General features: G+C 43.5%; 1 pseudogene; it reads left to right on the forward strand.

Moving 5' to 3' along the window:
* Positions 1-3,860: 3,860 nt before the first annotated feature.
* LOC136388396 (small ribosomal subunit protein eS27-like) lies at positions 3,861-4,141 on the forward strand (annotated as a pseudogene).
* Positions 4,142-9,731: the final 5,590 nt, after the last annotated feature.

Raw genomic sequence — 9,731 nt, forward strand, 5'->3', positions numbered from 1 at the left:
AAGGGCAAAGATGGAGCCCACCTCCTTCATTGCTGCACCCCTAGAGCCTAGCCCAGTACTTGACACACAGCTGGAACTCTGGAGATATGGGTAGAACAAATGAACAAATGAATAATACATATTAGATTTCCAATGCATCTCACACACTGAGTCAGCTCCCAGAGCTCAGAGATGACAGGACTCCAGGGTCTGGAGCAATAATAATAATTGCCAACATGGCAGAGAGCTTGCTGCATGCGGGGGTCATTGTGAGTGCTTTCCATAGATTAATGCCTTTCATCCTCACAAAGACCTGGGAAGTAGCCACTGTTATGATCCCATGTTATGAATGAGGAAACTGAGGCTCCGAGTTAAGTAATTTACCCAAGGGAATCCAGCCAGGAAGTGGGAGATCTGGGATTTTAACCCAAACTCAGTCTGGTTTTGGAGTCAGCTTGCTTTATTCTTAATAGACTTTTTATTTTAGAGCAATTTTAAGTTCAAAGCAAAATTGAGCAGAAGGTACAGAGATTTCCCATACACCTCCTACCCCCCCCCCACACACACACAGCCTCCCCCATCATCACCATTCCCCCACCATCAACTTGCTTTTAAACACTGAGCAACACTGGAAACAGGAAGCCTTCCTGGAGGAGGTGGGGCAGAAACTGGACCTGGTAGAGTGAGGCAGGGAAGTCATTCCTGCCTTAGTGAACGGAGCGGACCTGGGTGCAGCTGGCATGACTGGAGAACAGAGGGCCTGGAGGAAGCCCTGGGGAATAGTGACCAGGTGTTCCGGTTTCCTACTGGTGCATATCGACCCACCCCACAACATAGCATCAAACAAGCACCACCATTTATTCAGCTCTTGAATCTGCAGCTGGATAGCTGGTCTCTGCTCATGTGGCATCACCTGGCACAGATCAAAGGGCGCTAGCAGCTGGACAGCAGGGCTCCTCAGGTGCCTAGCTGTGGTCTCACTGCATGGTCTCTATAGCATGGTGGCATCAGGACAGCCAGCTTCCTACATGGTGGTTTCAAAGACATATGTCACAGGAGAACCAGAGGAGGCCATCGCCCTTTCTGACCTGGCCTTGGAAGTTAGCCCATGTCACCTGTGCCACATTCTATTGGTCAAAACAGTCACAAGCTCTCCCAGGCTGAGGAGGAGGGGATGACGGGGCATATACTATAGCTCTTGATGGAGAACTGGCCAAGTCCTGGAAGAGCATGTGTGGAGTGGAAAACACTGGTCTAGTAGATATTCTTAAAAAATTTATTCTATCACAGCAGGTGACTAGGCTGATCAAGGTGTCATTTAGGGAGCCTGCATGGCACATTCAGTCTCCAAGTCCTGGCTGGAGGTGACCTTATGCCTCAAACCTTTCTTTAAAGTTTTTTAAAACTTAAAAAAAGTTTTCATTGATTTGAGAGAGAGAGAGAGAGAGAGAGAGAGAGAAGGATCAACTTGGTTTTCCACTTAGCTGTTTAGTTTAGTTGTGCACTTATTGGCTGCTTTCCATATGTGCCCTGACTGGGGATCGAACCCATGACCTCAGTGTACTGGGACAATTCTCTGTCCACTGAACCACCTGACCAGGGCCTTAAAACTTTTTACTAGGTATAAAACACAGTAAGATGCACAGATCTTAAGTGGGAGCTCAATGGATTTTTACCTGTGCATACATCCAGTTGACCACCAGCCAGGTCAAGACCCGGGACGTTCCTGGAGCCCAGTCAGGAACTCCTCCAGAGGCAGCTGCTCTTCTGTCCTCCATGGCCATGGATTGCTTTCACCTGTTTTTGTTCTTCACAAAAAATGGAATCATGCAGCATGTGCTCCTTTGTCTCTGGTGTCTCTCATTCACTACATATCAGTAAGATTCTTCCACATGGGTCCATGTCTTTGTAGATTGTCCGTTCTCATTACTGAATAGTATTCTGTTGTGTGACTACACTGTTTATGGGCATTTGGGCAGTCCCTGTTTGGGGGCTATGAGTAGTCAGGTACACTTCTTCTGATAAACATATATATGCCTTCCAGTTGGAGTCACACTCAAGAGTAAGCTTAAGCCCTGGCCAGTTGGCTCAGCGGTAGAGTGTCGGCCTAGTGTGCGGAGGACCCGGGTTCGATTCCCGGCCAGGGCACACAGGAGAAGTGCCCATTTGCTCCTCCACCCCTCTGCCGCGCCTTCCTCTCTGTCTCTCTCTTCCCCTCCCGCAGCCAAGGCTCCATTGGAGCAAAGATGGCCCGGGCGCTGGGGATGGCTCTGTGGCCTCTGCCTCAGGTGCTAGAGTGGCTCTGGTCGCAACATGGCGACGCCCAGGATGGGCAGAACATCGCCCCCTGGTGGGCAGAGCGTCACCCCCTGGTGAGCGTGCCGGGTGGATCCCCGTTGGGCGCATGCGGGAGTCTGTCTGACTGTCTCTCCCTGTTTCCAGCTTCAGAAAAATGCAAAAAAATAAATAAATAAATAAGAGTAAGCTTGATTGATCATAGGGTCGGCATACATTCAGCCTCAGTCAGTCTACCTGCTTGTATCATCCTCCCACCAGTGTTGGTGGATGTGAGTTCCATGTCCTCACCAACACCTTAGGTGGTCAGTTTAATTCTAGGCAGTCTATTGGAATTGATGTGGCAACCCCTGTTGTAAACAAAATCTCACTAAGGGCCACCATTTCTAAGATAGGTCAAAGGAGAGATGAGCCTGACCTGTGGTGGCGCAGTGGGTAAAAGCATCGACCTGGAACACTGAGGTCACCAGTTCGAAAACCCCGGGCTTCCCTGGTCAAGGCACATATGGGAGTTGATGCTTTCTGCTCCTCCCTCCCTTCTCTCTCTGCCTCTCTCTCTCTCTCTCTCTGTCTCCTTTCTCTAAAATGAATAAATAAAAAAATCTTAAAAAAATAACTCAAAGGAGAGATGACATGAAAGCCAACACCTGTCCAATGGGGAGCACGTGGGTGCATCTTGCTATTGTCTTATTTGATTTTGCTTTATTTTATGTTTATATCTTTAGTGAGTGATTCTCTGTTAAGTTAAAACTACTAACATAGCCTGACCAGGTGGTGGCGCAGTGGATAGAGCGTCGAACTGGGATGCGGAAGACCCAGGTTTGAGACTCCGAGGTCGCCAGCTTGAGCGCAGGCTCATCTGGTTTGAGCAAGGCTCACCAGCTTGGACCCAAGGTCGCTGGCTCGAGCAGGGGGTTACTCGGTCTGCTGTAGCCCCAAGGTCAGGGTACATGTGAGAAAGCAATCAATGAACAACTAAGGTGTTGCAACAAAACTACTAACATAAAGCATCTGTGATCCCTTCTTCAAAAACAACTTGATAATGACAAGTAGCCAACAAAGAGACAATTCTAAATAAATGAACTCAGAAAGGGAGACGTGGTGGGAAAGGGACTAAGGGAAGCATTGAACCCACTTCAACAGAGAATTAAAACTAAACAAGTAGCCCTGGCTGGTTTGCTCAGTGGTAGAGCATCAGCCTGGCATATGTATGTCCCAGGTTCAATTCCCGGTCCGGGCACACAGAAGTTCCCATCTGCTTCTCCATTCCTCCCCCTCTCATTGGTGTTCTCTCTCTCTCTCCCCCTCCCTTCCTGCAGCCACAGCTCAATTGGAGCGAGTTGGCCCCACGCACTGAGGATGGTTCCATGGCTTCAGCCTCAGGTGCTAAGAAGAGTTCAGTTGCTGAGCAAAGGAGAAATGCCCCAGATGGGCAGAGCATTGCCCCCTAGTGGGCTTGCTGGGTGGATCCCAACTGAGGCACATGTGGGAGTCTGTCTCTCTGCCTCCCCTCCTCTCACTGGATTAAAAAAAAAAAAACTAAACAAGTGATGCCTTTCCGGTGGTGACGACTTCCCCACAACAACATGCCTCTCGCAGTGGATGTCCTCCACCCCTATTCAGAAGAGGAGGAGAGGAGAGACAAGAAGAGGCGCCTGGTGCAGAGCCCCAGTCACTCCTTCATGGATGCGAGAGGCCCAGGATGCTGTAAAGTCAAACCATCCTTAGTCTTTAGCAGTGCATAAATAGTAGTCTTGTGTGTTGGCTGCTTCACCATCCTCCGTCAGCCTGTGGGAGGAAAAGTAAGGCTGACAGAGGGTGCTCCTTCTGAAGGGAACAGCACCAAACATACCTGGAACCAAGATGAGTGGGGAACCATCCCAATACACACATTTTGGATTAAAAAGAAAAAAAACTAACAAGCAAAGAAGTTATGGTGAAAAAACAGACAGAATTTAAATGTTCTAAACTTTAACAAAGCAAAAATAATATAAAGAATAGTAACTGACTTGTCCTGCAGTGGCACAGTGGATAAAGTGTCAACCTGGAATGCTGAGATTGCTGGTTGAAAACCCTGGGCTTGCCCTAAATAAACCCATAAGCAGGGAGGAAATAGAAACAACTATCAAAAACCTCCCCAAAATAAAAGTTCAGGCCCAGACAGCTATACTAGTGAATTCTATCAAACATTCAAAGAAGACTTGGTTCCTATTCTACTCAAAGTCTTCCAAAAAATTGAAGAAGAAGCAATACTTCCAAACACATTTTATGAGGCCAACATAACCCTCATACCGAAACCTGGTAAGAACAACACAAAAAAAGAAAACTACAGACCAATATCTCTAATGAATACAGATGCTAAAATACTAAACAAAATACTAGCAAATCGAATACAACAACACATTAAAAAAAATAATACATCATGATCAAGCGGGATTCATTCCAGAATCACAAGGTTGGTTCAACATACGTAAAACGGTTAACGTAATACACCATATCAACAAAACAAAGAACAAAAACCACATGATCCTATTAATAGATGCAGAAAAGGCATTCGATAAAATACAACACAATTTTATGTTTAAAACACTCAACAAAATGGGTATAGAAGGAAAAGATATCAACATAATAAAGGCCATTTATGATAAACCATCAGCTAACATCATATTAAATGGCATAAAACTGAGGACTTTCCCCCTAAAATCAGGAACAAGACAAGGTTGTCCACTTTCTCCACTCTTATTTAATGTAGTGCTGGAAGTTCTAGCCAGAGCAATCAGACAAGAAAAAGAAATAAAAGGCATTCATATTAGAAAAAAAGAAGTAAAGGTTTCACTTTTTGCAGATAATATGATCCTATATATCAAAAACCCCAAAGACTCCACAAAAAGACTACTAAAACAATAAACCAATACAGTAAGGTCACAGGATACAAAATTAATATACAAAAGTCCATTGCCTACCTATATGCCAACAATGAAACATCAGAAAATGAACTCAAAAAATAATCCTCTTCATGGTTGCAACAAAAAAAAAAAAAATACCTAGGAATAAACATAACAAAGAACATAAAGGACCTATATAATGAAAACTACAAAGCATTGTTAAAGGAAATCAAAAAAGATACAATAAAATGAAAAAATATTCCTTGTTCCTAGATAGGAAGAATAAATATAGTCAAAATGACTATATTACCCAAAGCGATAAACAAATTTAATGCAATTCCCATCAAAATTTCAATGGCATTTTTTAAAGAAATGGAACAAAAAAATCATCAGATTTATATGGAACTATAAAAAACCCTGAATAGCCAAAGCAATCCTAAGGAAAAAGAACAAAGCTGGGGACATTACAATACCTGACTTCAAATTATATTATACAGTGTGTCTGTAAAGTCATGGTGCACTTTTGACCGGTCACAGAAAAGCAACAAAAGACAATAGAAATGTGAAATCTGCACCAAATAAAAGGAAAACTCTCCCAGTTTCATACCTATTCAGTGCAGTTTGATGTGGGCTCATGCACAGATTTTTTAGGGCTCCTTAGGTAGCTATCCCGTATAGCCTCTACAGACTCGTCACTGACTGATGGCCTACCAGAACGGGCTCAACCAAACTGCCAGTTTCCTTCAACTGCTTATCCCACCGAGTAATGTTATTCCTATGTGGTGGTGCTTCGTTATAAACGCGCCGATATTCACGTTGCACTTTGGTCACAAATTCGAATTTAGCGAACCACAGAACACACTGAACTTTCCTCTGTACCGTCCACATCTCGACTGGCATGGCCGTGGGCTACTCTGCTGTATACCTGGTGTTACGTCATCATCTGCGCATGCGCACGTGCTGCCACATCATCCTACAGGAACTGGGACGGTTTTCCTTTTATTTGGTGCAGATTTCACATTTCTATTGTCTTTTGTTGCTTTCCTGTGACCGGTCAAAAGTGCACCATGACTTTATGGACACACTATAGAGCCATGACAATCAAAACAGCATGGTATTGGCAGAAAAATAGACACTCAGACCAATGGAACAGAATAGAAAGCCCATAAATAGAACCACATATAGATGGTCAAATAATTTTCAATAAAGGGGCAACAACACACAATGGAGAAAAGAAAGCCTCTTCAATAAATGGTGCTGGGAAAACTGAAAAGCCACATGCAAAAGAATGAAACTCAACTACAGTTTGTCCCCTTGTACTAAAATTAATTCAAAATGGATCAAAGACCTAAATATAAGACCTGAAACAATAAATTACATAGAAGAAAACATAGGTACTAAATTCATGGGCCTTGGTTATAAAGAGCACTTTATGAATTTGACTCCAAAGGCAAGGGAAGTGAAGGCAAAGATAAATGAATAGGACTATATCAGACTAAGAAGCTTTTGCACAACAAGAGAAACTGACAACAAAACAGACAGCCAACTACATGGGAGATGATATTTTCAAACAACAGCACAGATAAGGGCCTAATATCCAAAATATACAAAGGACTCATAAAACTCAACAACAAACAAACAATCCAATAAAAAAATGGGAAGAGTGCATGAACAGACACTTCTCCCAGGAAGAAATACAAATGGCCAACAGATATATGAAAAGATGCTCATCTTCATTAGCTATTAGAGAAATGCAAATCAAAACTACAATGAGATACCACCTCACGCCTGTTAGATTAGCTATTATCAACAAGACAGGTAATATCAAGTGTTGGAGAGGCTGTGGAGAAAAAGGAACCCTCATCCAGTGTTGGTGGGAATGTAAAGTAATACAACCATTATGGAAGAAAGTATGGTAGTACCTCAAAAAATTAAAAATAGAACTACCATGTGACCCAGCAATCCCTCTACTGGGTATATACCCCAAAACTCAAAAACATTGGTACGTAAAGACACAGCCCCATGTTCATTGCAGCATTATTCACAGTGGCCAAGATACAGAAACAACCAAAAAGCCCTTCAATAGATGATTGGATAAAGAAGATGTGGTACATATATACTATGAAATTCTACTTAACCATAAGAAATAATGACATTGAATCATTTACAACAACATTGATGGACCTTGATAACATTATATTGAGTGAAATAAGTAAATCAGAAAAAACTAAGAACTACATGATTCCATACATAGGTGGGACATAAAAATGAGACTCAGAGACATGGACAAGAGTGTGGTGGTTATGGGGGTGAGGGGAGGAGAGGGAGGAGGGGAGGGGCACAAAGAAAACCAGATAGAAGGTGACAGAAGACAATTTGACTTTCGGTGAGGGGTAGGCAACATAATCAAATGTCAAAAAAAACCTGGAGATGTTTTCTTTGAACATACGTACCCTGATTTATCAATGTCACCCCATTAAAAAAAAACACACAAAAAATCCCCCCTGGGCTTGCCCAGTCAAGGTACATATGGGAGTTGATGCTTCTTGCTCCTCTCTCTCCTCTCTCTTTCTCTTTCTCCCTCTCTCTCTCCTTTCTAAAATGAATAAATAAAATCTTAAAAAAAAAAAAAAGAATAGTTACTGGAAAGTGGGTTGGGTGGAAGTGGGTCGGGAGGAAGTGGGGGAAAGTGTAAAACAGCTCATTCATCTTTTATTTCAAAGAGTCAATTCATGCTGATTAAGTTGAAACATTTAGGGTTTTTAAAATAATTTTATTTATTGATTTAGAGAGAAGGAGGGAGAGAGAGAGAGCAATATAATAGTTGCTTTACTTTAGTTATTCATTGATTGCTTCTTGTTTGTGCACTTGACGGGGCAAGCCTGGATTTTGAACTGGCAACCTCAGTGTTCCAGGTCAATGCTCTACCCATTACACCACAGGTCAGGTGAAACACTTGGTTTTTTTTAATTACTCTAAATATTCCAGCCTGACCAGGTGGTGGCTCAGTGGATAGAGTGTTGGCTTGGGACACTGAGGTCCCAGATTCTAAACCCCAAGGTCACTGGCTTCAACATGGATTCATCTGGCTTGAGCGTGGGTTCACCAGCTTGAGCACAGGGTCACCAGCTTGAGTGTGGGATTATAGACATGACCCCATGGTCGTTGGCTTGAGCCCGAGGTCTCTGGCTTAAGACCAAGGTTGCTGGCTTGGCTGGAGCCCCCCAGTAAAGGCACATATGAGAAAGCAATCAATGAACAACTAAGATGCCACAACTATGAGTTGATGCTTCTCATCTCTCTCCCTTCCTGTCTGTCTGACTCTATCTATCCCTCCCCCTCTCACACTAAAAAATAAAATAAAATAATTAATTAATTAAACATTCTAGCCTGACTGGTAGTGGCACAGTGGATAGAGCATCCACCTGGGACACTGACGACCCAGGTTCAAAACCTAGAGGTTGCCAGCTAGAGCACGGGGTACCCGGTTTGAGCATGGGATCATCAACAGGATCTCATGGTCATTAGCTTGAGCCCAAAGGTCACTGCCTCAAAGCCCAAGGTCACTGACTTGAGCAATGGGTCACTGGGTTGTCTGGAGGCCCCTAGCCAAGGTATATATGAGAAAGCAATCAATGAATAACTAAAGTTGATGCTTCTCATCTCTTCCCCTGTCTCTCTCTCTCTCTCTCTCTCTCTCAAAAATAAATAAATAAGTACTATAAATATTCCAAGTAAAAGATAAGATAGTCAGACTAGATAAAAGCAACAAACCCAACTATATGTTTCTTATAAGAGATATAATTTTATATAAGACAGAAAGGTAGAAAACAAAAGAATAGTGAGAGATATACCACACAAACAATAACCAGAGAACTCTGCTATCCTTGTTCCAATGTTACCAAGTAGACTTTAAGATAAGAAGCATTGGCCCTGGCCAGTTGGCTCAGTGGTAGAGCGTCGGCCTGGCATGCAGAGGTCCCGGGTTCGATTCCTGGCCAGGGCACACAGGAGAAGCACCCATCTGCTTCTCCACCCCTCCCCCTCTCCTTCCTCTCTGTCTCTCTCTTCCCCTCCCGCAGTGAGGCTCCATTGGAGCAAAGAAGGCCCAGGCGCTGGGGATGGCTCCTTGGCCTCTGCCCCAGGCGCTAGAGTGGCTCTAGTCACAGCAGAGCTTCGCCCTGGAGGGGCAGAGCATCGCCCCCTGGTGGGCATGCCGGGTGGATCCCGGTTGGGCGCATGCGGGAGTCTGTCTGTCTCCCCGTTTCCAGCTTCAGAAAAATACAAAAAAAAAAAAAAAGATAAGAAGCATTACTAGAAATAAAGAGGACATTTCAAACAAGAAGATATAACCCCAAATTTGTATGCACCTAATAGCAGAGCTTCAAAATATAAGCAAAACAGTGGAACTCACAGGAGAAACAGACAAACCCGTCATAGGAGACTCTAACACACATCTCTCGACAAATATATGTGAATTTAGCAAAGTCACTAGAAAGGGAGGTCAATGTACAAAATCAGCTATATTCTATCCACTGGCCACAAATACATATAAAACAACATTTTAAAACC

Source organism: Saccopteryx leptura, chromosome 1 (assembly GCF_036850995.1).
Source record: "Saccopteryx leptura isolate mSacLep1 chromosome 1, mSacLep1_pri_phased_curated, whole genome shotgun sequence".
Taxonomy (NCBI): domain Eukaryota; kingdom Metazoa; phylum Chordata; class Mammalia; order Chiroptera; family Emballonuridae; genus Saccopteryx; species Saccopteryx leptura.